This window comes from Podarcis muralis, chromosome 2, assembly GCF_964188315.1.
Source record: "Podarcis muralis chromosome 2, rPodMur119.hap1.1, whole genome shotgun sequence".
NCBI lineage: Eukaryota > Metazoa > Chordata > Lepidosauria > Squamata > Lacertidae > Podarcis > Podarcis muralis.
Window position 1 is genome coordinate 16747591 of NC_135656.1, and position 25038 is coordinate 16772628.

The 25038-nt window shown below is 45.0% G+C and overlaps 1 pseudogene across 1 annotated transcript; it reads right to left on the bottom strand.

Moving 5' to 3' along the window:
• Window positions 1–18006: 18006 nt before the first annotated feature.
• On the bottom strand, window positions 18007–23368 carry LOC144326891 (thiol S-methyltransferase TMT1A-like; annotated as a pseudogene). Its single transcript, XR_013391775.1, has 2 exons — window positions 22838–23368; window positions 18007–18244 (listed from the first exon to the last, which is right to left on the bottom strand). The product of XR_013391775.1 is annotated as a thiol S-methyltransferase TMT1A-like (transcript).
• Window positions 23369–25038: the final 1670 nt, after the last annotated feature.

Sequence of the window (25038 nt, forward strand, 5' to 3'; positions counted from 1 at the left end):
ACTTTTTTTTGAAAAAATCCCTCAGCCGCGCGGTCACAATTTCAGCAAAAATCTGACGTTCTGCAATTCACTCAAAAATGGTGCCAGACTGTTGCAAACGATCCCCTGCCAGGTTTTTCGGTGGAAACAGATGGGTTTTTATCATTGGAAACAGAATTAGCCCGCAAAGTCTGAACAACTTTTTTTTTGAAAAAATCCCTAAGCCGCGCGATCACAATTTCAGCAAAAATCTGACGTTCTGCATTTCTTTCAAAAATGGTGCCAAACTGTTTCAAACGATCCCCTGCCAGGTTTTTCAGTGGAAACAGATGGGTTTTTATCATTGGAAAGAGAATTAGCCGTCGATGTCTGAACAACTTTTTTTTGAAAAAATCCCTAAGCCGCGCGGTCACAATTTCAGCAAAAATCTGACGTTCTGCAATTCACTCAAAAATGGTGCCAGACTGTTGCAAACGATCCCCTGCCAGGTTTTTCGGTGGAAACAGATGGGTTTTTATCATTGAAACAGAATTAGCCCACAAGGTGTGAACAACTTTTTTTTGAAAAAATCCCTAAGCCGCGCGGTCACCATTTCAGCAAAAATCTGACGTTCTGCAATTGACTCAAAAATGGTGCCAAACTGTTGCAAACGATCACCTGACAGGTTTTGCGGTGGAAACAGATGGGTTTTTATCATTGAAATAGAATTAGCCCAAAAGGTGTGAACAACTTTTTTTTGAAAAAATCCCTAAGCCGCGCGGTCACAATTTCAGCAAAAATCTGACGTTCTGCAATTCACTCAAAAATGGTGCCAGACTGTTGCAAACGATCCCCTGCCAGGTTTTTCGGTGGAAACAGATGGGTTTTTATCAGTGAAACAGAATTAGCCGGCACGGTGTGAACAACTTTTTTTTGAAAAAATCCCTAAGCCGCGCGGTCACAATTTCAGCAAAAATCTGATGTTCTGCAATTCACTCAAAAATGGTGCCAGGCTGTTTCAAACGATCCCCTGCCAGGTTTTTCGGTGGAAACAGATGGGTTTTTATCATTGGAAACAGAATTAGCCGTCGACGTCTGAACAACTTTTTTTTTGAAAAAATCCCTAAGCCGCGCGGTCACAATTTCAGCAAAAATCTGACGTTCTGCAATTCACTCAAAAATGGTGCCAGACTGTTGCAAACGAACCTCTAACAGGTTTTTCGGTGGAAACAGATGGGTTTTTATCATTGAATCAAAATTAGCGCGCAAAGTCTGAACAACTTTTTTTTGAAAAAATCCCTAAGCTGCGCGGTCACAATTTCAGCAAAAATCTGACGTTCTGCAATTCACTCAAAAATGGTGCCAGACTGTTGCAAACGATCCCCTGCCAGGTTTTTCGGTGAAAACAGATCGGTTTTTATCATTGAAACAGAATTAGCCCACAAGGTGTGAACAACTTTTTTTTGTAAAAATTCCCTAAGCCGCGCGGTCACAATTTCAGCAAAAATCTGACGTTCTGCAATTCACTCAAAAATGGCGCCAAACTGTTGCAAACGATCACCTGACAGGTTTTGCGGTGGAAACAGATGGGTTTTTATCATTGAAACAGAATTAGCCGTTGACGTCTGAACAACTTTTTTTTGAAAAAATCCCAAAGCCGCGCGCGGTCACAATTTCAGCAAAAATCTTACCTTCTGCAATTCACTCAAAAATGGTGTCAAACTGTTGCAAACGATCCCCTGCCAGGTTTTTCGGTGGAAAAAGATGGGTTTTTATCATTGAAACAGAATTAGCCCACAAGGTGTGAACAACTTTTTTTTGTAAAAATTCCCTAAGCCGCGCGGTCACAATTTCAGCAAAAATCTGACGTTCTGCAATTCACTCAAAAATGGCGCCAAACTGTTGCAAACGATCACCTGACAGGTTTTGCGGTGGAAACAGATGGGTTTTTATCATTGAAACAGAATTAGCCGTTGACGTCTGAACAACTTTTTTTTGAAAAAATCCCAAAGCCGCGCGCGGTCACAATTTCAGCAAAAATCTTACCTTCTGCAATTCACTCAAAAATGGTGTCAAACTGTTGCAAACGATCCCCTGCCAGGTTTTTCGGTGGAAAAAGATGGGTTTTTATCATTGGAAACAGAATTAGCCATTGACGTCTGAACAACTTGTTTTTGAAAAAATCCCTAAGCCGCGCGCGGTCGCAATTTCAGCAAAAATCTGACGTTCTGCAATTCACTCAAAAATGCTGCCAGACTGTTGCAAACGATCCCCTGCCAGGTTTTTCGGTGGAAACAGATGGGTTTTTATCATTGGAAACAGAATTAGCCCGCAAAGTCTGAACAACTTTTTTTTGAAAAAATCCCTAAGCCGCGCGGTCACAATTTCAGCAAATATCTGACGTTCTGCATTTCACTCAAAAATGGTGCCAAACTGTTTCAAACGATCCCCTGCCAGGTTTTTCGGTGGAAACAGATGGGTTTTTATCATTGAAACAGAATTAGCCCACAAGGTGTGAACAACTTTTTTTTGAAAAAATCCCTAAGCCGCGCGGTCACAATTTCAGCAAAAATCTGACGTTCTGCAATTCACTCAAAAATGGTGTCAGACTGTTGCAAACGATCCCCTGCCAGGTTTTTTGGTGTAAACAGATGGGTTTTTATCATTGAAACAGAATTAGCCCACAAGGTGTGAACAACTTTTTTTTGAAAAAATCCCTAAGGCGCACGGTCACAATTTCAGCAAAAATCTGACGTTCTGCAATTCACTCAAAAATGGTGCCAGACTGTTGCAAACGATCCCCTGCCACGTTTTTCGGTGGAAACAGATGGGTTTTTATCATTGAAACAGAATTAGCCGTTGACGTCTGAACAACTTTATTTTGAAAAAATCCCTAAGCCGCGCGCCGTCACAATTTCAGCAAAAATCTGACGTTCTGCAATTCACTCAAAAATGGTGCCAGACTGTTGCAAACCAACCTCTAACAGGTTTTTCGGTGGAAACAGATGGGTTTTTATCATTGGAAACAGAATTAGCCGGCACGGTGTGAACAACGTTTTTTTGAAAAAATCCCTAAGCCGCGCGGTCACAATTTCAGCAAAAATCTGACGTTCTGCAATTCACTCAAAAATGGTGCCAAACTGTTGGAAACTTTCCCTCAAATGATTTTTTGGTGGGAATAGATGGCTTTTTATCATCGGAAACAGAATTACCCCTCGACGTCTGAACAACTTTTTAAAAAAAACACCCGTAAGCTTTTTCGGTGGAAACAGAAGGGTTTTTATCATCGGAAAAAGAATTAGCCCTCAACGTCTGAACTTCCGGAAAAACGTTTTTTTTAAAAATAAATTCCGGTCACAATTTCAGCTAGAATCTGACGTTGTGCAATTCACTCAAAAATGGTGCCAAAGTGTTGGAAACGATCCCCTGAAAGGATTTTCGGTGGAAACAGATGGGTTTTTATCATCGGAAACAGAATTAGCCCTCGATGCCTGAACTTGCGGAACATCTTTTTTTAAAAAAAATCCCTAAGTCGCGCAGTCACAATTTCAGCAAAAATCTGACGTTCTGCAATTCACTCAAAAATGGTGCCAAAGTGTAGCAAACGATCTCCTAAAAGTTTTTTCGGTGGAACAGAAGGGTTTTTCTCATCGGAAACAGAATTAGCCCTGTATGTCTGAACAACTTTTTTTTGAAAAAATCCCTAAGCCGCACGGTCACAATTTCAGCAAAAATCTGACGTTCTGCATTTCACTCAAAAATGGTGCCAAACTGTTTCAAACGATCCCCTGCCAGGTTTTTCGGTGGAAACAGATGGGTTTTTATCATTGAAACAGAATTAGCCCACAAGGTGTGAACAACTTTTTTTTGAAAAAATCCCTAAGCCGCGCGGTCACAATTTCAGCAAAAATCTGACGTTCTGCAATTCACTCAAAAATGGTGTCAGACTGTTGCAAACGATCCCCTGCCAGGTTTTTTGGTGTAAACAGATGGGTTTTTATCATTGAAACAGAATTAGCCCACAAGGTGTGAACAACTTTTTTTTGAAAAAATCCCTAAGGCGCACGGTCACAATTTCAGCAAAAATCTGACGTTCTGCAATTCACTCAAAAATGGTGCCAGACTGTTGCAAACGATCCCCTGCCAGGTTTTTCGGTGGAAACAGATGGGTTTTTATCATTGAAACAGAATTAGCCGTTGACGTCTGAACAACTTTATTTTGAAAAAATCCCTAAGCCGCGCGCCGTCACAATTTCAGCAAAAATCTGACGTTCTGCAATTCACTCAAAAATGGTGCCAGACTGTTGCAAACCAACCTCTAACAGGTTTTTCGGTGGAAACAGATGGGTTTTTATCATTGGAAACAGAATTAGCCGGCACGGTGTGAACAACGTTTTTTTGAAAAAATCCCTAAGCCGCGCGGTCACAATTTCAGCAAAAATCTGACGTTCTGCAATTCACTCAAAAATGGTGCCAAACTGTTGGAAACTTTCCCTCAAATGATTTTTTGGTGGGAATAGATGGCTTTTTATCATCGGAAACAGAATTACCCCTCGACGTCTGAACAACTTTTTAAAAAAAACACCCGTAAGCTTTTTCGGTGGAAACAGAAGGGTTTTTATCATCGGAAAAAGAATTAGCCCTCAACGTCTGAACTTCCGGAAAAACGTTTTTTTAAAAAATAAATTCCGGTCACAATTTCAGCTAGAATCTGACGTTGTGCAATTCACTCAAAAATGGTGCCAAAGTGTTGGAAACGATCCCCTGAAAGGATTTTCGGTGGAAACAGATGGGTTTTTATCATCGGAAACAGAATTAGCCCTCGATGCCTGAACTTGCGGAACATCTTTTTTTTAAAAAAATCCCTAAGTCGCGCAGTCACAATTTCAGCAAAAATCTGACGTTCTGCAATTCACTCAAAAATGGTGCCAAAGTGTAGCAAACGATCTCCTAAAAGTTTTTTCGGTGGAACAGAAGGGTTTTTCTCATCGGAAACAGAATTAGCCCTGTATGTCTGAACAACTTTTTTTTGAAAAAATCCCTAAGCCGCGCGGTCACAATTTCAGCAAAAATCTGACGTTCTACAATTCACTCAAAAATGCTGCCAAACTGTTGCAAATGATCCCCCGAACTACTTTTCAGTGGAAACAGATGGGTTTTTATCATCGGAAACAGAATTAGCCCTCGACGTCTGAACTTCCAGAACAACTTTTTTTAAAAAAAATCCCTAAGCAGTGCGGTCAGTATTTCAACAAGAATCTGACGTTCTGCAATTCACTCAAAAATGGTGCCCAACTATTGCAAACGATCCCCTGAAATTTTTTTCGGTGGAAACAGATGGGTTTTTATCATTGGAAATAGAATTAGCCCTTGACCTCTGAACAACATTTTTTTGAAAAAAAACCCTAAGCCGCGCGGTCACAATTTCAGCAAAAATCTGACGTTCTGCAATTCACTCAAAAATGGTGCCAAACTGTTGCAAATGCTCCACTGAAAGGTTTTTTGGTGGAAACACAAGCGTTTCTATCATCGGAAATAGAATTAGCCCTTGACATCTGAACTTCGGAGTCTTTCAAAGAACGATTTCCCACAGCTTATGGCGTCGAGGCCTGATTTGTTAGCCTAGGATAAAAACCCTTCAATTTTCACTGCAACAACAACCCAGGGTTTCCCGCCTAAAATAACTGATGTGGACCTGAGTGAAAACTATCTACAGTATCCCCCTGCTGGCCCAGGGTGAGAACTTCAGTACATAACACCCCTCCCCACTGAGATAAGGCGTTAGTTACAATCGTAATGGTTTCCTTATATACAGCACTACACGTAATAGTTCAATTAGGCACAAAAGCATATTGGTTACATTTCCCATACTTAGACCAACAGTGATACCTGTCCAACAACATAGTCCTTTAAATAAGTTGGGCGCTTGGAAACTCTGCCAGACCGCCGGGGACTGGTAGCCAAGTCTGGGGGGGGGGCACACAAGTCTGGGGGGGTCACACAATTCTTGCTGAGGCTGTGGTGCGACCCTAGGTGGCATTGAAACCAAATCCCCTGGATCCGCTGCTGTGGGTGGAGCCTCCACAAGTGGAGTGGTCTGAGTCTGTGGTGAGTCTGGCAGACCCTCTGAAGCGGCTTGGTTCGGCTCCACGCTGGCAGTTTGAAAGGGAGGTGTAGGTGGAGCCTCGCCATCTGTAAGTGTCTCTTCTGGAGCCACAAGCGCAGTTGGGGGCACCACGGTAGTGTCCAAGTCCCCAACCCTATGCCTAAGCTGGTCTATGTGAGGGGGCCACAAGCGTCCGTCTTCGAGTGCCACCTGGTACGAGCAAGGTCCAGTGACTCCCACTACTGTGGCTGGCACCCAAGGAATGTCCCCCACGTAGTTCCGGGCAAAGACCTGGTTTCCTGGAACAAATGACCGTGGCGCGTTGGCACAGCCTGGGGGTTCGGCCACGGCAAAGTCCGGGTGCAGCCGCCCTGTGGCCGCATGAGGGGTGATGTGTTGCACAAACAAGTATTCGGCGACCCGCTCGTGCCAGTCTCCCCGGTCCAGGCGCGCCAGTGCCTCTTTTGCCGAGCGCACCTTTCTCTCCGCTTGCCCGTTGCTGGATGGGTGAAAGGGTGCCGTTAGGGCATGGCGGATGCCCAGTCCCAAAAGATACCGCTCAAAAGTGCCTGACGTGAACTGCGGTCCGTTGTCGGAGACAAGGACATCAGGACACCCATGCGTCGCAAACAGGCCTCGCAGCACCCGGATGACGGCTTCGGTAGTGGTGGAGGGCATCAGGGCCACCTCCAGCCATTTGGAATAGGCGTACTACCATAAAGGTCCGGCCACGAAAGGGGCCAGCCAGATCGATGTGTACCCTCGACCAGGGTGTCTTTGGCGTCTCCCAGGTGTGTCCCTTAGCTGCCGGTAGTGCAGGCCTCGATTCTTGGCACGCTTGACAGGCGGACACCCAGGCAGTGATGGCATCATCCATGTTAGGCCACCAGACGTAACACCGAGCCAACGCCTTCATTTTGACAATTCCCGGGTGGCCAACGTGCAGAGCCTCCAGGACGCGTTGACAGAGTCTTTGGGGAATCACGACGCGGTCTCCCCACAGCAGACAGCCGCGATGAGCCGAGAGTTCATGTTGTCTGGTTGCAAAGGGTTGGAACTCCGATGCAAAAGGCCCTTGTGGCCACCCCCTCCACACCCAGTTGAGCACACGGCTGATGGTGCGATCCTGGGCAGATGCGGAGGCCACAGTGGCAGCCGATACAGGCGCTGCCGGAAGATCCTCAATCAGGAGGAGCGATGAAGCTGGAGCTGGGTCTTCCACAAACGCTGGAAAAGGGCAACGGCTGAGGGCGTCAGATGGCCCATCGATTTCCCCGGGCGATGGACGAGCCGGTAGTGGTAGGCAGCCAGGAAAACAGTCCATCGCAGCATGCGCGGTGAGAGGACCGGTGGAGTTGGACGATCACCGGCGAGGAGGCCCAGGAGCGGCTTGTGGTCAGTGATGAGGTCAAAAGTCCTGCCATAGAGGTATTCATGGAACCTCTTCACTCCAGCCACAAGTGCCAGTGCCTCCTTGTCTAGCTGGCTGTAATTCCATTCCGTTGGAGATAGCATCCTGGAAAAGTAGGTGAGCGGTGCTTCTCTTCCTTCTGGAAAATGGTGACTAAGGACAGCGCCGATGCCAAAAGGTGAGGCGTCACAGGCAAGGACCAGCGGCCTGGCTTCACTGTACTGTACCAGCACACTGTCCGATGAAAGGAGAGCCTTGACCGCGTTGAAGGGCGCAGTCTCCTGATGACCCCAGGACCAAGGCGTCTTTGTGCTGAGGAGTCGGTGAAGAGGCTCAGCCACCGTGGCTTTGTGGGGCAGGAACATGTTATAAAAATTCAGCAGCCCCAGGAATGCCTGCAACTCCGTCTTGTTCTTTGGGATGGGGGCCTGCTGGATAGCGCGGATCTTGGATGTGGTCGGGTGAAGGCCGGAGGCGTCGATAAGATAGCCCAGGAACTCTACCTGTGGAACAGCGATCTGGCACTTCTCCCTCTTTACCTTGAGCCCGGCCTCTTGGAACCTGGTCAACACGGCACGGAGGCGCTCGAACAGCTGCTAGTGTGAGTCTGCGGACACAAAGACGTCATCAAAATATGGTACCACGCCTGGAAGCCCTTGCAGGAGACGCTCCATAAGGCTTTGAAAGATGCCAGGAGCCACACTCACCCCGAACTGCAACCGGCGGCAACGGAATGCCCCTCGGTGGGTGACGATCATCTGGGCTTCAGCAGTGGCATCATCGACTGGCAGTTGTTGATAGGCTTGGGCAAGGTCCAGCTTAGCGAAGACCTTACCCTCACCCAGGGAATGCAGCAGGTGTTGAACAACAGGAACTGGATAAGCATGCTGCTGAAGTGCCTTGTTGATCGTGCACTTGTAGTCGGCGCAGATTCTCACTGACCCATCTGGCTTGACAGGCGTGACGATGGGGGTTTCCCACTTGGCATGGTCAACCGGCTCCAAAACTCCTTGGGCAATCAGCTTGTCCAGTTGCTCATCCACCTTAGCCTTGAGAGCAAAGGGAACCCGGCGTGGCTTTAGCTTGATGGGGGCGACTTGTGGATCAAGGCTAAAGGAGATGGGTGTACCTATATATTGCCCCAAAGTGCCGTCAAAAACCTCGGCAAAGTCTTTGACCAGACCCTCAGTCTCTGCGTTAGAGATGCAGTTGATGCTGGTGACTTCCAGGCCGAGGGCATCAAACCAGTCTAGCCCTAGGAGGCTTGGCCGCTGACCTTCTACCACCACCAGTGGCAGGCCCGAAAAATCCTTGAAGGCAATCCGGAACCGGCCAATGCCTACCACAGGAATGTCGTTTCCCTGGTAGTCTCTCAGGTGTACGCGGTGAGAGTCGAGTTGCCTTTTGCACACTCTGGGTACCAGTCTTTTGATGGTGCTCCAAGACACGATGGACATGGCAGACCCGGTGTCGATCTCCATGTCACATGGAGTTCCTTCAATGAGCACCGTGACGTTCAGCTTGCGTTGCGTAGGCGAGTCGGTTTGGCCAATCGTGGTTCCAGACGGGCAGCGGCAGTTGGTGAGAGCAAAACAGCTTCCCTTGGCAGACTGGAGTGAAGACTTGGACTTGCGAGTCGGTGAGGGGGGGGTGTCAGACAGAGCCGACCGGCAGACCTTAGCGATGTGGCCCCTTCTGGAACACTTCCTACAGATGGCGTCTCTGAATCGACACTTGGCACGGGAAAGGTTGCCTCCGCAGCCGGCACATTCCGGTTGGCCCTTGGACTTCTGTTGGAACTTCCTGCACTCCCGCTTTGTCTGGTACATGTCATCATCTTCACTAGAGGATGCCTCATCACTGCTGACCTCTTCATGATGCACTGGAACTGGCTTCCTAGCAAGACGCGGGCTGCTGGACTTGCGGATCTCCTTCAGCAGCTTCTGAGGCCACAGCCTCCTCAATGGCTTTCTGTAGCGTGAGGTCTGGCTTGGCGAGGAGACGCCGTTGCAGATGGATGTCCCGGACCCCGCAGACGATTCGATCCATCAGGGCATCGTCTAAGTCTCGGAACTCGCAGTGCATTGCAGCCTGTCGCAGGGCGGTGGTGTAGTTGTTGATTGACTCCCCCTCTGCCTGGTTCCGGTGGTAGAACGCATGGCGGGCAGCAATCTTGGACGGCTTTGGTGCGTAGTGGTTGCGGAGCTTCTCTTGGATCGTGTCCCATGGTGTTGCCTAGACTTCTTCAGGCGCAACCAATGCTCAGGCCGTCTCAAACACCTCAGGCCCACAGAGGCTGAGGAATAGGCCCCGCTTACGCTCCTGTGATACTTGCGTTAGCTCGTTGGCTTGGAGGTAGCAGTCGAACCGAGCGAGGTAGGAGTCCCATGATTCAGAGGCTGGCGCAAACGGCGGTAGAGGCACAAGTGAAGCCATGATTCCGATGCCGGTGTGAAGGGCGATGGATGGAACACCGTGCTCTAGCCAGAACAGTCAGCTCTGAATTGGTTCTGTTCAGTGATTTCGCTCAGTGATTCAGCTCAGTGATTCAGCTCTGCTCAGAGGGTGGCTGCATCTGGCTGTGCTCTGATGTCCATCGATCTGATGTCCCATCCGTGTCGCCAGTGTTAAGTTGTGGGCGAACATAGCAGACGATACAGTGATTTCTCCAGAGCAGCTCTTTATTGTAAGCTGGACAGAACTCAACAGCAAACAGTTCAGCCGGCCTGCTTTTATAGGCAGCAGGCTGTCAACATTGTAGCAACAACAACCCAGGGTTTCCCGCCTAAAATAACTGACGTGGACCTGAGTGAAAACTATCTACAGTATCTCCCAAAAGGCCTTCACCCTCGGGCATGTCCACCAAAGGTGAAAGAACGTTCCCTCAGCCTCTTTGCATTTCCAACATTTATTATCAGACAAATGGTATATCTTTGCCAATTTGACTGGGGTCATGTACCACCTGTATATCATTTTCATGATGTTTTCTTTTAAGGCACTACATGCCGTGAATTTCATACTGGTGGTCCATAACCTTTCCCAGTCTTCAAACATAATGTTGTACCCAATGTCTTGTGCCCATTTTATCATGGCTGATTTAACTAACTCATCTTGAGTATTCCATTTAAGCAACAAATTGTACATTCTTGAAAGCACTTTCGTCTTAGGTTCAAGTAGTTCTGACTCTAGTTTTGATTTTTCCACCTGGAAGCCAATTTTTTTGTCTTTTTTGAAAATTTCTAAAATTTGGGCGTAATGAAACCAGTCTCGCACCTTCCCTTTAAGTTTTTCAAAACTCTGCAGCCTCCAAGTATCATCCACTTTTTCAATTATTTCACAGTATTTTGCCCAGCCACCCCCCATATTAAGAATCTTAATGGCCTTAGCCTCCATCGGTGACAACCACCTCGGAGTCTTGTTTTCAAGTAAGTCCTTGTATTTAGTCCAGACAATAAACAGAGATTTCCTGACAATATGGTTTTTAAATAGCTTATGAGACTTTACCTTGTCATACCACAGATATGCATGCCACCCGAAAGCATTGTTAAACCCTTCCAAATCTAGGACATCGGTGTTTTCTAACAAAAACCAGTCTTTCATCCAGCAGAAGGATGCAGCTTCATAGTATAACCTTAAGTCCGGCAGGGCAAATCCCCCTCTTTCCTTTGCATCTGTTAATATTTTAAATTTTATTCGGGGCTTTTTGCCCTGCCAGACAAACTTCGCTATGTCCCTCTGCCACTTTCCAAAACACTCCACCCTGTCCACGATCTGCAGGGCCTGAAATAAAAACAACATTTTTGGCAATACATTCATCTTAACAGCTGCAATTCTTCCCAACAAGGAAAGTTTCAATCTTGACCAGATTTCTAGGTCCTTTTTGATTTCAGACCAACATTTTTCATAATTATCTTTAAACAAATTCAAATTTTTCCCGGTCAGGTTAACCCCTAGGTATTTCACTTTTTTAACCACGTTTAATTCAGTTTCCTTCTGAAACCCATCTATTTCTAAAGGTGTCAAATTTTTTGCCAAAACCTTGGTTTTTTGTTTGTTTAACTTAAATCCCGCCACCCGACCAAACTCAGAAATTAATTCCAAAGCTCTTTTAGTACTAGGCACTGGCTCCTGTAATGTCAATACCACATCATCCGCAAAGGCCTTCAGTTTATATTGTTTTCTACCGACCTGTATTCCTTCTACCTGCTGGTCCTTTCTGATCAGGTTCAGCAAAACCTCCAGGACCGAAATAAATAGCAAGGGTGATAAGGGGCACCCCTGTCGTGTTCCTTTTTCAATTTTGAACTCTTCTGACACCACATTGTTTACTATCAATTTAGCTTTTTGTTCTGAATAGATCGCTTCAATACCATTTTGAAATGCCCTTCCCACTCCCATCCCTTCTAAATTTCTCTTCATAAATTTCCAAGATATGTTGTCAAAGGCCTTCTCCGCATCTATAAATATCAAAGCTGCTTTCGTATTCAAATTTGTCTGTAGTAGTTCCAAAACATCCAAAATGTTCCTGGTATTGTCAGACAAATGTCTACCAGGGAGAAAGCCTGCTTGGTCTTTATGAATTACTTCATTTAAAACTTTTTTCAGCCTGTTTGCCAAAATATCAGCGAAAATCTTGTAATCCACGTTTAGGAGTGAGATAGGGCGATAGTTCTTCAATTGGGTCTTTTCAGATTCTGATTTTGGTATCAACGTGATGAATGCCTCTTTCCACGATTCTGGTGCTCCCTTCCCTTCCATTATTTGGTTGCATACCTCCAACAATGGTTGAATCAGATGTTCCTTCAGTGTCTTGTAATATTTGGAGGTAAGTCCATCTGGGCCCGGAGATTTGCCTAATTGCATGTTCTGAATGGCACTTCCGATTTCTTGTTCTGTTATTTTGTAATTCAGGGTTATTTGTTTATCTTGAGTCAATTTTTGCAGGCCATAACTTTTTACAAATTTATTTATCTCCTGCTCTTCTTGATGACCTTGTGTGAACAATTTTTTAAAATATCTCTGGAAGCACTTTCTAATTTCCTCAGGTTTCTGGATACATTCACCTTCAACCTCTAGATTGGTAACAAAGTTCAGTTTCTGTCTCTTTTTCAACTGCCATGACAGTAACTTCCCACATTTGTTTGCCGATTCAAATGATCTTTGTTTCATCTGTTTAATCTTCCATTCTACTTCTTGATTCATCAATTTCGCAAATTGTGTTTGATGGAATTTTATTTCTCTTAAAATTTCTTTTGATTTTGGATTCAATCTCAACCTTTTCTCTCCATCCTTTATCTTCTCCAAGATCTTGTCTTTTTTACCATTCCAGAGTTTTTTCCTGATAGTGTTCTGTTGTATCAGGAACCCTCTCATAACAGCTTTACTTGCGTCCCAGATTGTTTTTTTCTCCACCGAGGTATTCAAATTAATTTCAAAATAGTCCTTCATCGTTTTTTGGGCCTTCTTCACAATCTCCTGATCTCTGAACAAGGAGTCATTCATTCTCCATCTAAAGGATCCAGTTGGTATGAGTCTCAAGTCCATTTTTAAGGCATTATGGTCGGAGCAAGTTTTGGGACAAATCTCTATTTTTTTAGTTTTAGGTGCCAGTCCTCTAGACACCCAAATTTGGTCGATTCGTGTCCAAGATAGGTGGGCCTCAGAAAAGAATGTTCCCTCTTTGCCTAGAGGGTTTTTTGTTCTCCAAATGTCAATCAAGTCCATATTGTCTGTAAGTTCGAAGAAAGTCTTTGGTAGTCTGCCTTCTTTAGTCAGGTTTTGGTTTTGTGACTTATCCATATGTGTGGAGACAACTCCATTCATATCTCCCATCAAAATGATGTTGTTGTAGTCAATATAGTCCAGCATTATCTCATGCAGTTTCTTGTAGAATTCTGATTTCCCATCATTAGGTGCGTAGATTCCTACTATCAGGAATTTTTCTCCTTGTAATTGTATTTCAATCGCCAAAATTCTGCCTTGTTCATCTTTAAATACAAATTTTGGCACTAGGTTCTCTTTTGCATATATCACTACTCCTCTTTTCTTTACTTTATCTGATGAAATAAATTCTTGGCCTAGTCTCTTGTTTATCAATACTCTTCTATGGAGCCTAGTTACATGGGTTTCCTGTAGGCATATAACATCTAGTTGTTCTTTCTTTAATATATGGAAGATCCTCTTCCTTTTTTCAGGGGAATTTGCACCATGAATGTTCCAACTAAGAAGCTGCAGAGACATCCTGGATCTGTTGTCAGTCAGTGGGTTTGTCTCCCTTGTTATCTATGTCTAGAGGTGGATCTTTTGCGTCAGGCGTGGGGTGTGACCAGTCACTTGCTGTTCCTTTTCGGAGGTCTTCCCCGTAGTCACTTAGGAACTTATCTTGCTCCTCTGTTGATCTGATTCTAACTTTCTTCCCTTTCAAGTTAAAAGATAATCCTTGCGGGAATTCCCACCTGTAGCGGATTGAGTTGTTTCTCAGCAGTCTTGCTAGGTCTTTATATGTAGTTCTTAAATCCAACAGCTGTTTTGGTATATCTCTGAAGATTTCTGCGGTCTTTCCCTGTACCACCAATGGATTTTTAAAGTGTAGGCCAAGTATGTTATCTTTTTCTTGCTTGTATCTCAAAATGATCAAGCAATCTCTTGGTTTATCCTTCCTGGCCACACTTCCCAATCTAAAGGCGGTAACAATTGTAAAGTCCTTCTCCTTCACCAGACCCCAGAATTTGGATATTTCTGCGGTCAAGAAGTCAACCAGATCTTCCTTTTCTTGTTCTGGGATATTTCTAATCCTAAGATTGCTCTCCCGGTTTTTCAATTCTGCCATTGACAGATAGGCCTGTTGTTCAGTGATCTGTCTACTCAGTGGTCTTACTTCCCCTCTTAATTCCTCTATCTCTTTTTTATTTTGGTCAGCTTTTGCATTCACTTCCTCGACCAGTCTTCGATTTTCTGTCGCCGTCTTCCCGATATCTCCTATCGCCTGTGTGTTCTGGGCTACTTGGTCTGTCAATTTATTAATTGTAGCTGTCACTTGGTCAAATTTAATCGCTTGATCATCGGCCTTCTTGTTTAATGCAGCCAGTTGCTCCAATATTTCTTTAGAAACAGGGTCTAGCCCTCCTGCAGCCATGTCCTCCAAAGCTGGCTGTTTGGATTTTTCTTCCTGCAAGCCTGTCACAATTGGGACAGATGATCTACGTGTCTGAACCGGCAAAGTTGCTTGCATTAATTCAAGCTGTTTTGCTCTCTTGCCAGCCCTTGTTTTTCCAGCACCACTCATTCCACAGCTGTCAAGGCTTCAAGGTCAAATTATAAATCCCATGGGAAAGGCAATCCAAAAGGAAAGTAAACATCCAACCATAAAAATTTCAAAACAACCCGCAGTTCTCAGAGGTTAATATTTCCACAATCCAGCAGGGGGAGCTCCCTAAAAGTTCAGGGAAGATGAAATTTTCCACCAGTAAGTTCCCAAATGGAGTAATGTCCAAAATAAAGGGAAGACCCTTTAAGTTCACATTGAACAGCAGAGAATAACGATTTTTTGTCAGAATAAGTGCAACAGTTCCTTTCTTGTAGCTTTCAGAATAGCCCAGTAAAACTTTGTATCTCTGTATACTGTCAACGCAGTCTGACAGTCTGATGTTACTTTGTAATCCAGCAGCCCGAGAGAGCAGGGTCTCGCAACTTTGTAATCCACTAACAATGGGAGGAAATAGCACAGTCTCTATCCACTTATGGCACAGTTATAGCTTATCTTTAACTTTAAAGCTTCAAATCTGAATTTGCAAGGTAAATTCCAACTTCTTTTAACCTCCTGTCAGCGCTTCAATTTTAAAGGGACTTTGCTCAGTACTTTAAACAGAGACGGAAGGCTGACTTCCTTTTTAGCGTCTCCCGTTTTCAGCCAAATTGCAAAGATTTTGTTGTTCCTCTTAAATAGAGTCCCAAATTTCTTACTCACGAGTATGTAGCTTCAAATTGATTAATCGTAGAAGAAAGGTCAGCGCTCATCAGCAGCAGCCGCGCGGCTTCACTTCCGCGGAAAGAGCGATGGATTCACAGCACCGCTACCCCCTCCACGTTCCGGAGCCCCTTACGGGGTCCCTTCTGCGCTTCTGGGGTCGCTTCTGGTACCCGCCGAATCCCACGGCCACGGGCTCACTCTACCCGTGGTTTTTCTTGCTGGGTCGTCGCTGTGCCGCAGCGCACGACCCTTTTCCGCGGAGCCCCCCTTCAGAGACTGAAGAGGACCGCCATTGCTGTTTCGCGCCGCCTCCGGAAGTCACAGTATCTCCCAAAAGGCCTTCACCCTCGGGCATGTCCACCAAATGATTTATAACGAGCTGAAAAAGGTATTTAGATATACCTTTCAGAAGAAACCAGAGGCCTTCCTTTTGGGCATTGTGGGCCAGAGAGTGTTAAAGAAGGATAGGACTTTCTTTTTATATGCAACTACAGCAGCAAGAATTTTACTAGCTAAACACTGGAAGGCACAGGAATTACCCACACTGGAAGAGTGGCACACGCAACTGATGGACTATATGGAACTGGCTGAGATGACCGGCAGAATTCGAGACAGAGGAGAAGATGCAGTGGAAGAGGATTGGAGAAAATTTAAGGACTATTTACAAAAACATTATAAATTATTTGAATGTTGAGAATTTGCTAAGTTTTGAGGAAAACATGCTTCATTATTGAAATTCGGATATGATTATGATTGAGTTATGATTGAGAAAAGCTTAAATTTTTCAAAATCAATAATTAGATGAAAGTAGAATAATATACGAAACAAGGTAACAATTTGCTATATAACCTTTATTATAAAAATACAGAGATGGAGGAGGTGGGGAAGTCCAATGGATAATGAAAAAAGATTTGGAAGAAGGAGCTTTGTCTTTGCTTCTATTTGTTTTCTTTTCTTTCTTTTCTGTAAAAAACGGCTTTTGTTGAGTTATTGACAATGTATCTCGACCTTGGAAAACAAAGCAATAAAAAATATTTAAAAAAAAAAAAAAGAAAACTATCTACAGTATCCCCCTGCTGGCCCAGGGTGAGAACTTCAGTACATAACAAGTTGAGTCTTAAGTCTCCACCAGTTGCTGCCACCGCTGTCAGGGTGCCCTCAGAACTCTCTGAGTTCCCTGACATAAATTACACCAGCGAGCCTGAACTGTATGAGAGACAGGAAGAATAGAGGGAAGAGGGCTTCAGAAGGAGGAGAGACTGAAGTGAACAGGGATTCCCAGCCCACGTTGGGGGAGGAGAGAGAGGGCAGGGAAGAAATGCAAGAAGGGGAGTCGCAGGAAAGGGAGCAGACAGATTCACAGGTGTTGCAGGGTTAAGCTCTGGCTCAGAGGTGGAGCAAAGACCGGAATCTCTGTGTACACGGATATCAGAAGACTGTGGGAATGTAAGAGAAGGGTCGTAAAGGCAACTGGCAGCAGTGATGATGATTGAAATTAGGCCGGCTCTTGCCTGTTGTGTAAATAGCAATAAACAAGGACTACAAAAAGTGCCTGAGGGCACATTAGCAAACCAGATAAGCTGTTGTGGGCACACTCCACAACCTGTTATACCAGCTGCAATAAAACATTGCTTTAAGGGCAGGGAAGGGACTCTGTGGGTTTCAGGAAAGGCCTCTGTTAGCACGTGTGTGCCTGCAAGCACCACACTGGCAGCACCTGCGATAGGAACCTCTCAATCATCTTCCAGATTGAAAGGAAATTCTGTTTAAGGTAATCGACAATGGTGTGGTGTAGTGGTTAAGAGCGGTGGACTCGTAATCTGGTGAACTGGGTTCACTTCCCCACTCTTCCACATGCAGCTGATGGGTGACCTTGGGCTAGTCACACTTCTCTGAAGTCTTTCAGCCTCACTAACCAGTGGCGTAGCGTGGGGGGTGCAGGGGGGGCCGGCCGCACCGGGCGCAACATCTGGGGTTAGGGCAAATCCATGGGTTAGGGGGCGCAAATCCACAGGTTAGGGGGCGCAAATCCACGGGTTAGGGGGCGCAAATTACTTGCCTTGCCCCGGGTGCTGACAACCCACGCTACGCCGCTGTCACTAACCTCACAGAGTGTTTTTTGTGGGGAAGGAAGGGAAAGGAGATTGTTAGCCGCTTGGAGATTCCTTAAGGGGAGTGAAAGGTGGGATATCAAGCCCAAACTCTTCTTCTTCTTCTTCTGATATCTAAATCTCCATGGGGATCAGATGCTTCCAGGGAGAATAGTATTGGTAGTTCAGGAATCCTCACGTGTAAGTGAATGAGGCAAGCCCAAGCTATGTGTTATCGCAATGTTCACATCTGCATGGGAGCAGCCGGATTGTGGAAAGTGAAGGTAGATGGACAGTCTGTCAAGTGGAAATAAAAAATGGATTGGCAATAACATACATGTGTGTGCATCCAATTACAGATTGCGCAAGAGGTTCACAGGCCATAGGTGACATAGTGATGGGCTGTGCTATAATTCTTATGATTAGGTTCTACACCCCAACCCAGAGACACCTGCATGGAGATCTTGTTCAGTAATTTATTTCCAAGCTACTTTACAGCATAACCTAAAAGGGGGCCATATTAAAGGGGCATGTATGTGCCGTAGCTTCAGCTCTGAGAAGCCAGCTTTTTCCAGGTCGTTCCAGGTTTCTCTGGCCAAGTGGCACCCGTCAAACAGACATATCCAAGTTGGATCATAGATCTGCTGCCAGAAGAGAGTCCAGCTGGAAGGAGCACCTGCAACGTGTTCTAGGAAGTAGAAAGCGCCACCCTGGAGAAACAGAAATGGATGCATATAAGTTACTTTCTATTCACCTTTGGAGTTGCTCAGATATTCCTTTGCACAATCAGCGCTAATGGTATCAGAGTGCTGTTAACTTTTCATGGCAACAGCCGCTGTTCCCCTGAATTCTGTCCTGAATCTTCCCACATTCAGCTGCATTGGATGGCTTTGGGGTTCTAGTCTTATGAGAAGAACATGGAGAGATCAGTTGGTTAGAGCGTGGTGCTGAGAACGCCAAGGTTGCAGGTTCGATCCCTGTACAGGACAGCTGCATATTCCTTCCTTGTATGGGGTTGGACTAGATGATCCCCAGGCTCCCTTCTAAGGCTCCCTTGTAATTCTCTGTCCGCTTTCTCCATTTCGAACATCACATTACACATCTCCATCATTTGCCTTTTCTCACAGCTGCTACAAGCTGGGTCAACATCTTCACCAAACTATCTGCTATGGCTGCAAAGTCTCATCCCTGGTCACTTACCACCAATTCAGATTCCTGAGGTTATACGTGATTTTATTTTTATTTATCACCCCCAAATCACTCTACTCTTGATTACTTTGAACTTCATTGGCCATTTTAATGCCCATTCGCTCAGTTTGGAGCAGGAGTGCCAACTTGAATAAAATATTGGGGAAGGCCAGGTATGCCCCTCCCCATATAATCAATCACAGGTAGTAGTACACAGACACACTCCATTTTAATCATATTGCCCATCACCTATGGGGGTTCCTGGCCCCCTCAAATATTTTATTCGTGGGGTCAGTGGGACCTCGGCCCCTAGGAGTTGGTTCTATGATTTGGAGAAATCCTTTTGGAGCTTTTCACAACCCCTTTTTGCATTAACCAACGTGAAAAATTTGGTATCATTGTCAAACTTGACCCCAGTTCAGTCCTTGGACATGTTAATGATCAACAGGTTGAGTTTAAGGGCTCGTTTCTCAAATAACTGATTGTGCAAACTGTAAATTCAAGTACCGGTACACTGTGAACCAGTATGTAAACTGTTCAAAATTCCGAAGTTTATTTATGTAGGGTGCTTTTAGGATTGTGAACTGGGATAACTAACCTTTTTGGCCACAGGTTGCAGTCATGCTTAGCAAACCCTTTGAGAGCTGCATGCCAATGCTGAGATGGTCCAAAACTCAGTATGGATCCATACAGATGTAAGAGTTGAAAAGGGGAGCTATCCCTTTTCCTGGTTCATCAAATAAATTAACTGATGACCGAGGAGAGGGCAATTTACATCCCCACCAGGCCACTGGGCTTGAAGGAGAGGTTTAAATAACTTCATCCACCCTAGTACCCTGGCAGGTGTTTAACTAAGTAGACCTATTGAAATTACGGTAATCACGGTGACTAAGAGAGGTTCATTCATTTTAATAGGTCTACTCTGCACTGAATGCTACCTTATTTTATTTTTTGTGGCAGCTGTCCAAGTTGGTGGTGTTGCAGGGAGAAAGATAATAACTCTTTGGGCTGGATCATGTCTGTCAGGAAACTGCCATCAGAGCCGAGAGTGGAGGTAAGGCTCCCCAACGATGCAGGAGAAGGGACCGGCAGGGGGAGAGAGAACACTTCCTTTGAGGAAGGAAATAGGAGTGACACCAGGAAGCAAGGGGAAACTGCGGAGAGAGGGCTCCAAGACTCTTCCACAGAGACCAGCAGGGAGAGCACAGGACCTCCGTTGGGCATGCCCACTCTGCGCAGGAGACTTCCACGCAGGGAAGCGAGGAGGAGACTTGGTGTCAAAGAGTTTCTATGTTGGAAGAAGTTCAGGAAACGCCCACTGACGGATTCTGCCAGCGACTGACACAGCCATGGAGAAAGGGCTGTCCAGCCAGGGAAAGGTTTTGCCAGGCTACGTTGCCTAGAACAGTAGCACCCTTTACGCACAAGCAACCCCAATATCCTTTACAATGTCCCTATGCTAAGAGTCCTGGATTTACGTCCCGGTTTCTGATTTGATCCTGGAATGTCCTGCTTTTCCTCAGTCCCTATTTTCATCAGAGAAATGTTAGAGGATATGGAGTTATGTGACTCCCAAGCCAAGGAGATAATTAACTATACAACCGCCTTTTTGCGGGGGGGGGGGGCACTAGGGGCGCATTGGAAGGTGGCCGACAATACCATCTCTCCGACCCACACAGGGTAATTAAGAGGCTGTTATGGGAGTAGGCAGCCTCCCTTGTTGCCCCAAGGAAATGGGGAACACTGCCCTTGCCTGCTGTGCCCATAAATCACCCCCTAATTTGAAAGAAGGGGGTGAGGACCCTAGGCAGAATGCCCCCGTGTGGACCGCGGCTCTCCTGGACGCTGTCTCTGATCGCGCACTAGCTGCAGCAATTTGGAATAATTAATTACAAAAGAAGCAAATGCACATATTTCAAGTGAAGAAGGGGAGTGAAGTCTGCTAATTTAAGTGACCTCTGGGAAAGAAGACGACGGGTTGGAGAAACAGGAATATTTTACGATGAAGATACACCAAAGGCTGGGTATGTTGACAACGGGACTGAATGGGGGGGGGGACCTTTTTTACTTTCCTTCTATGTGATTTACAAGAACCCCTCCTCATTAGAATCGTTGGTTGAACTGACCCAAGCAGGATGATTAAGGTCTGTGTGGAGATAAACTTTAACCAAAAGTATGCTTTATGGAGATCGAGAAGCAATAAGAGCTTTTGGAATGGTGCAGCAATTAATTTGGAGTCGCCATCTTGCCAAAGGATTTACAGCCGGGAGGAAGAACGGACTTGTTTTCAGACTGCATTCCTGGTGAATCTCCTTAGAGGTTTTGAGAAAGGAGGCAGATTGGTGAAGATTAATGACGCTAAGTCTGTTTTGATGTATGGAAGTGATGTTATATGGAAAACGTCTGGATATGGTCACTGGATAAAAAAAATAATATCCACGCAGGATTACAAACTGTTCTAACCAGCTTGTGGAGACTATCAGAGGTCACAAAGAGAAAGGAAAAATATATGAAAATAACAACAAGAGATGTGGAAAAACAATAAGAAAGGACTGGATAGTACTGTGAACATCATAAGGTTAGATTTGTGGACATTAAAACAGCAGAAAGAAACAAGAAGTTGATTGGATCCCCTTCGGAACTTGAAATATGGGTACCCCCAACAAAAATTTAAAATTCGGCTGTGTAATTTGGAATTTATGTAATTTGGTTTGATTTGATGTAATTGGTCAGTTAATAAAAAATTATTCTTTAAAAAAAAAGTAACTATACAACCTTTAGAATACATCTGAAGGCAGCCCTGTATAGGGATTTTAAAAAATGTTTTATGTTTTATTATGTTTTTATGTATTTTGAAAGCAGCCCAAGAGTAGTTGGGGCAACCAATAATACCATTGCTGCTGTTGTTGTTTAATAGGATGTCCCTATTTTCATCAAATAAATGTTGGAGGGTATGGGACCTGTCACTAGAGTCAGTTAACAGCTTAGCCAAGGGTGATTTTGAGTTTGCCCCTGACTTTGCCAGTTTCATTGGTAAGCAGAGATGGAAGATGTCAAGGAAATCTCAGTGGGTGAAACAGATACATTTTACTCACTATACTTCGAAAGGAAAGAGAGGCTATAATGTGTTTAAAAAGCCATTCCCAAACATGCATCATTCTATTTTTATTTTTTTAAAAAAGACAGGTGGGGATAGACACAAAACAAATGCAGAGAGGCTGAAATGTGAGGAGGAGGAATAATAATAATAATAATAATAATAATAATAATAATAATAATAATAATAATAATAATTTATTTATTCATTCATTCATACATACAGGTTTCCCCAGCCACTCTGGATGGCTCCCAACAGAATATTAAAAACACGATAAAAGATCAAACATTAAAAACATCCCTAAACAGGCTGCCTTCAGAAGTCTTCTAAAAGTTTATTTCCTTGGCAGGGTGTTCCACAGGGTGGGCGCCACTACCGAGAAGGCCCTCTGTCTGGTTCCCTTCACTGCTGAAAGTGAGCGAACCACCAGAAGGCCCTCGGAGCTGGATCTCAGTGTCCGGGCTAAACGACAGGAGTGGAGAGGCAGCTTCAGGTATATTGGGCCTTCCTGCCGAACCCTCTTATCAGTTTCAACATGACAGACAAGCATGTTTAAAGAATCGCTTTGGTCTTTCACAAGTGCACAACGGACAAAATAATAAGAGGCATGTCTTTATCTGTCTAAGGTGCCCTCAATAACGCAGAGTGTGGGATTGTTTCTTCCTAACTGTATTTAGGGAGAAAAGCAAGGGAGTGATCCCAACATTTGCAACTTATGAGAATGTAAATGGCTCAGAAGCAAATTGGTTTACGCAGAAACAACAAGGGATCCGAATCCATCTACCTGCATTTGTGATTGCCCAACGGATATAGAATTGACTAACACCTGAGAATACAGCATGCCTATGAATTTACTGAATTGTCCTATAGTAGTATAGTGTTATACTACTTGTGGTTTGTACGCGTTCGCTGTTTTATTTGATTTGTTTTGTTGTGTTTCATGATGGGCGTAAAGCCGAATAAACATTTTGCTTTGCTTTGAATTGTCCTTGTTCTTCCCACGGCGTGAGCTACTTACCAGTCTCAGCACCCGTAGGACTTCTTTCATAACTTGCTCCGGGCTCTTCACAGAGCATAGCACCAGCGTTGAAACCACCACATCCACCGATGCAGCTGGTACCTGGTGCAGGTCCTCAGCCGGAGCCACCAAACAGCGTTCCGCCTGCACGTGTGGATTTTCAGCCATGCTCTTGTCGAGAAACTTCTGGAAGTTGGGGTTCGGATCAGTGCATATGATTTTGCATCCCGCGGGGTAGAACTGAAAGTTGGAGCCAGTTCCCGCACCAATCTCCAACAGTGTGAGGGCCCCCGTAGGACTGGCAAAGTCCTTCAGGTTGCTGAACATTTCCTTTTTCTTGTCAGACATGTGCTTATTATAACAGATGGTCACCACAGCCATGAGGTAGGGGAATAACTTCTTGCAAAGGGGTTCCCAGATACCCAGATACCATAGCAAGTAAGCAGGGAAGGCTAATATCTGGACGCAGAACCTGAGCAGGACAACGAGGCATGTTCCTTCCATGTTAGCAGGAGGGCAGAAAACAGCAAAGTCAGAATCATAGAATCATAGAATAGAATCATAGAATCATAGAGTTGGAAGAGACCACAAGGGCCATCGAGTCCAACCCCCTGCCAAGCAGGAAACACCATCAGAGCACTCCTGACATATGGTTGTCAAGCCTCTGCTTAAAGACCTCCAAAGAAGGAGACTCCACCACACTCCTTGGCAGCAAATTCCACTGTCGAACAGCTCTTACTGTCAGGAAGTTCTTCCTAATGTTTAGGTGGAATCTTCTTTCTTGTAGTTTGGATCCATTGCTCCGTGTCCGCTTCTCTGGAGCAGCAGAAAACAACCTTTCTCCCTCCTCTATGTGACATCCTTTTATATATTTGAACATGGCTATCATATCACCCCTTAACCTCCTCTTCTCCAGGCTAAACATGCCCAGCTCCCTTAGCCGTTCCTCATAAGGCATCATTTCCAGGCCTTTGACCATTTTGGTTGCCCTCCTCTGGACACGTTCCAGTTTGTCAGTGTCCTTCTTGAACTGTGGTGCCCAGAACTGGACACAGTACTCCAGGTGAGGTCTGACCAGAGCAGAATACAGTGGCACTATTACTTCCCTTGATCTAGATGCTATACTCCTATTGATGAGGCCCAGAATTGCATTGGCTTTTTTAGCTGTCAGAGGAGAAGAGAAAGTCAGTCGCAGAGTCTCGAGGGTGGGGCTTGTTTTTATCTGCAGCTTCCAGTCCTAAATAACTAGCCAGTTAAAACGAAGCAACCAAGTTCCAGGAATAGCTTGATATATGTTAAAGGTACAGCTGCCAGAGCCCTTGGCAGTGACCACACTGGCTGCGAGATCTCAAAGGGTGGAGAGGAATATTCTTCATAAACTAAACACACTCACACGCACACACTCACCAATAACCTTGTGTGTGCACGCACTCGTAATCTTGCCCCTGTCAGAGGGAATTTAAAAACTGTATTTGCTGTATTTAAGTTCCCTGTCAGAAGGAACTTTAAAACTGTATTTGCTGTCTTTAAGAGGGAAATAATCTCATTCAGGGGGTATTCTAACACTTTATTGCAGAAGTACTCCGCGGTCCTAAATGCCGGATTTACGTATAAGCTAAACAACTTATAGCTTAGGGCCCCACTGTCTTGGAGCCCCCCCCCCATTTGAAGGAAACAAAACTTGTACATTTCCAAAATATAAGATAAAAAACAAATAAAACAAAACATACATACACCAACACTGTTTTGTGTTGTGTAGGCTTTAAGTGCAGGGAAGGGACTCCGTGGGTTTCAGGAAAGGTCTCTGTTAGCACGCGTGTGCCTGCAAGCACCACACTGGCAGCACCTGCGATAGGAACCTCTCAACCATCTTCCAAATTAAAAGGAAATTCTGTTTAAGGTAATCGACAATGGTGTGGTGTAGTGGTTAAGAGCAGTGGACTCATAATCTGGTGAACTGGGTTTGCTACCCCGCTCTTCCACATGCAGCTGCTGGGTGACCTTGGGCTAGTCACACTTCTCTGAAGTCTCTCAGCCTCACTCACCTTACAGAGTGTTTGTTGTGGGGGAGGAAGGGAAAGGAGATTGTTAGCCACTTGGAGACTCCTTAAGGGGAGTGAAAGGCGGGATATCAAGTCCAAACTCTTCTTCTTCTGATATCCCAACCTCCATGGGGACCAGATGCTTCCAGGGAGAATAGT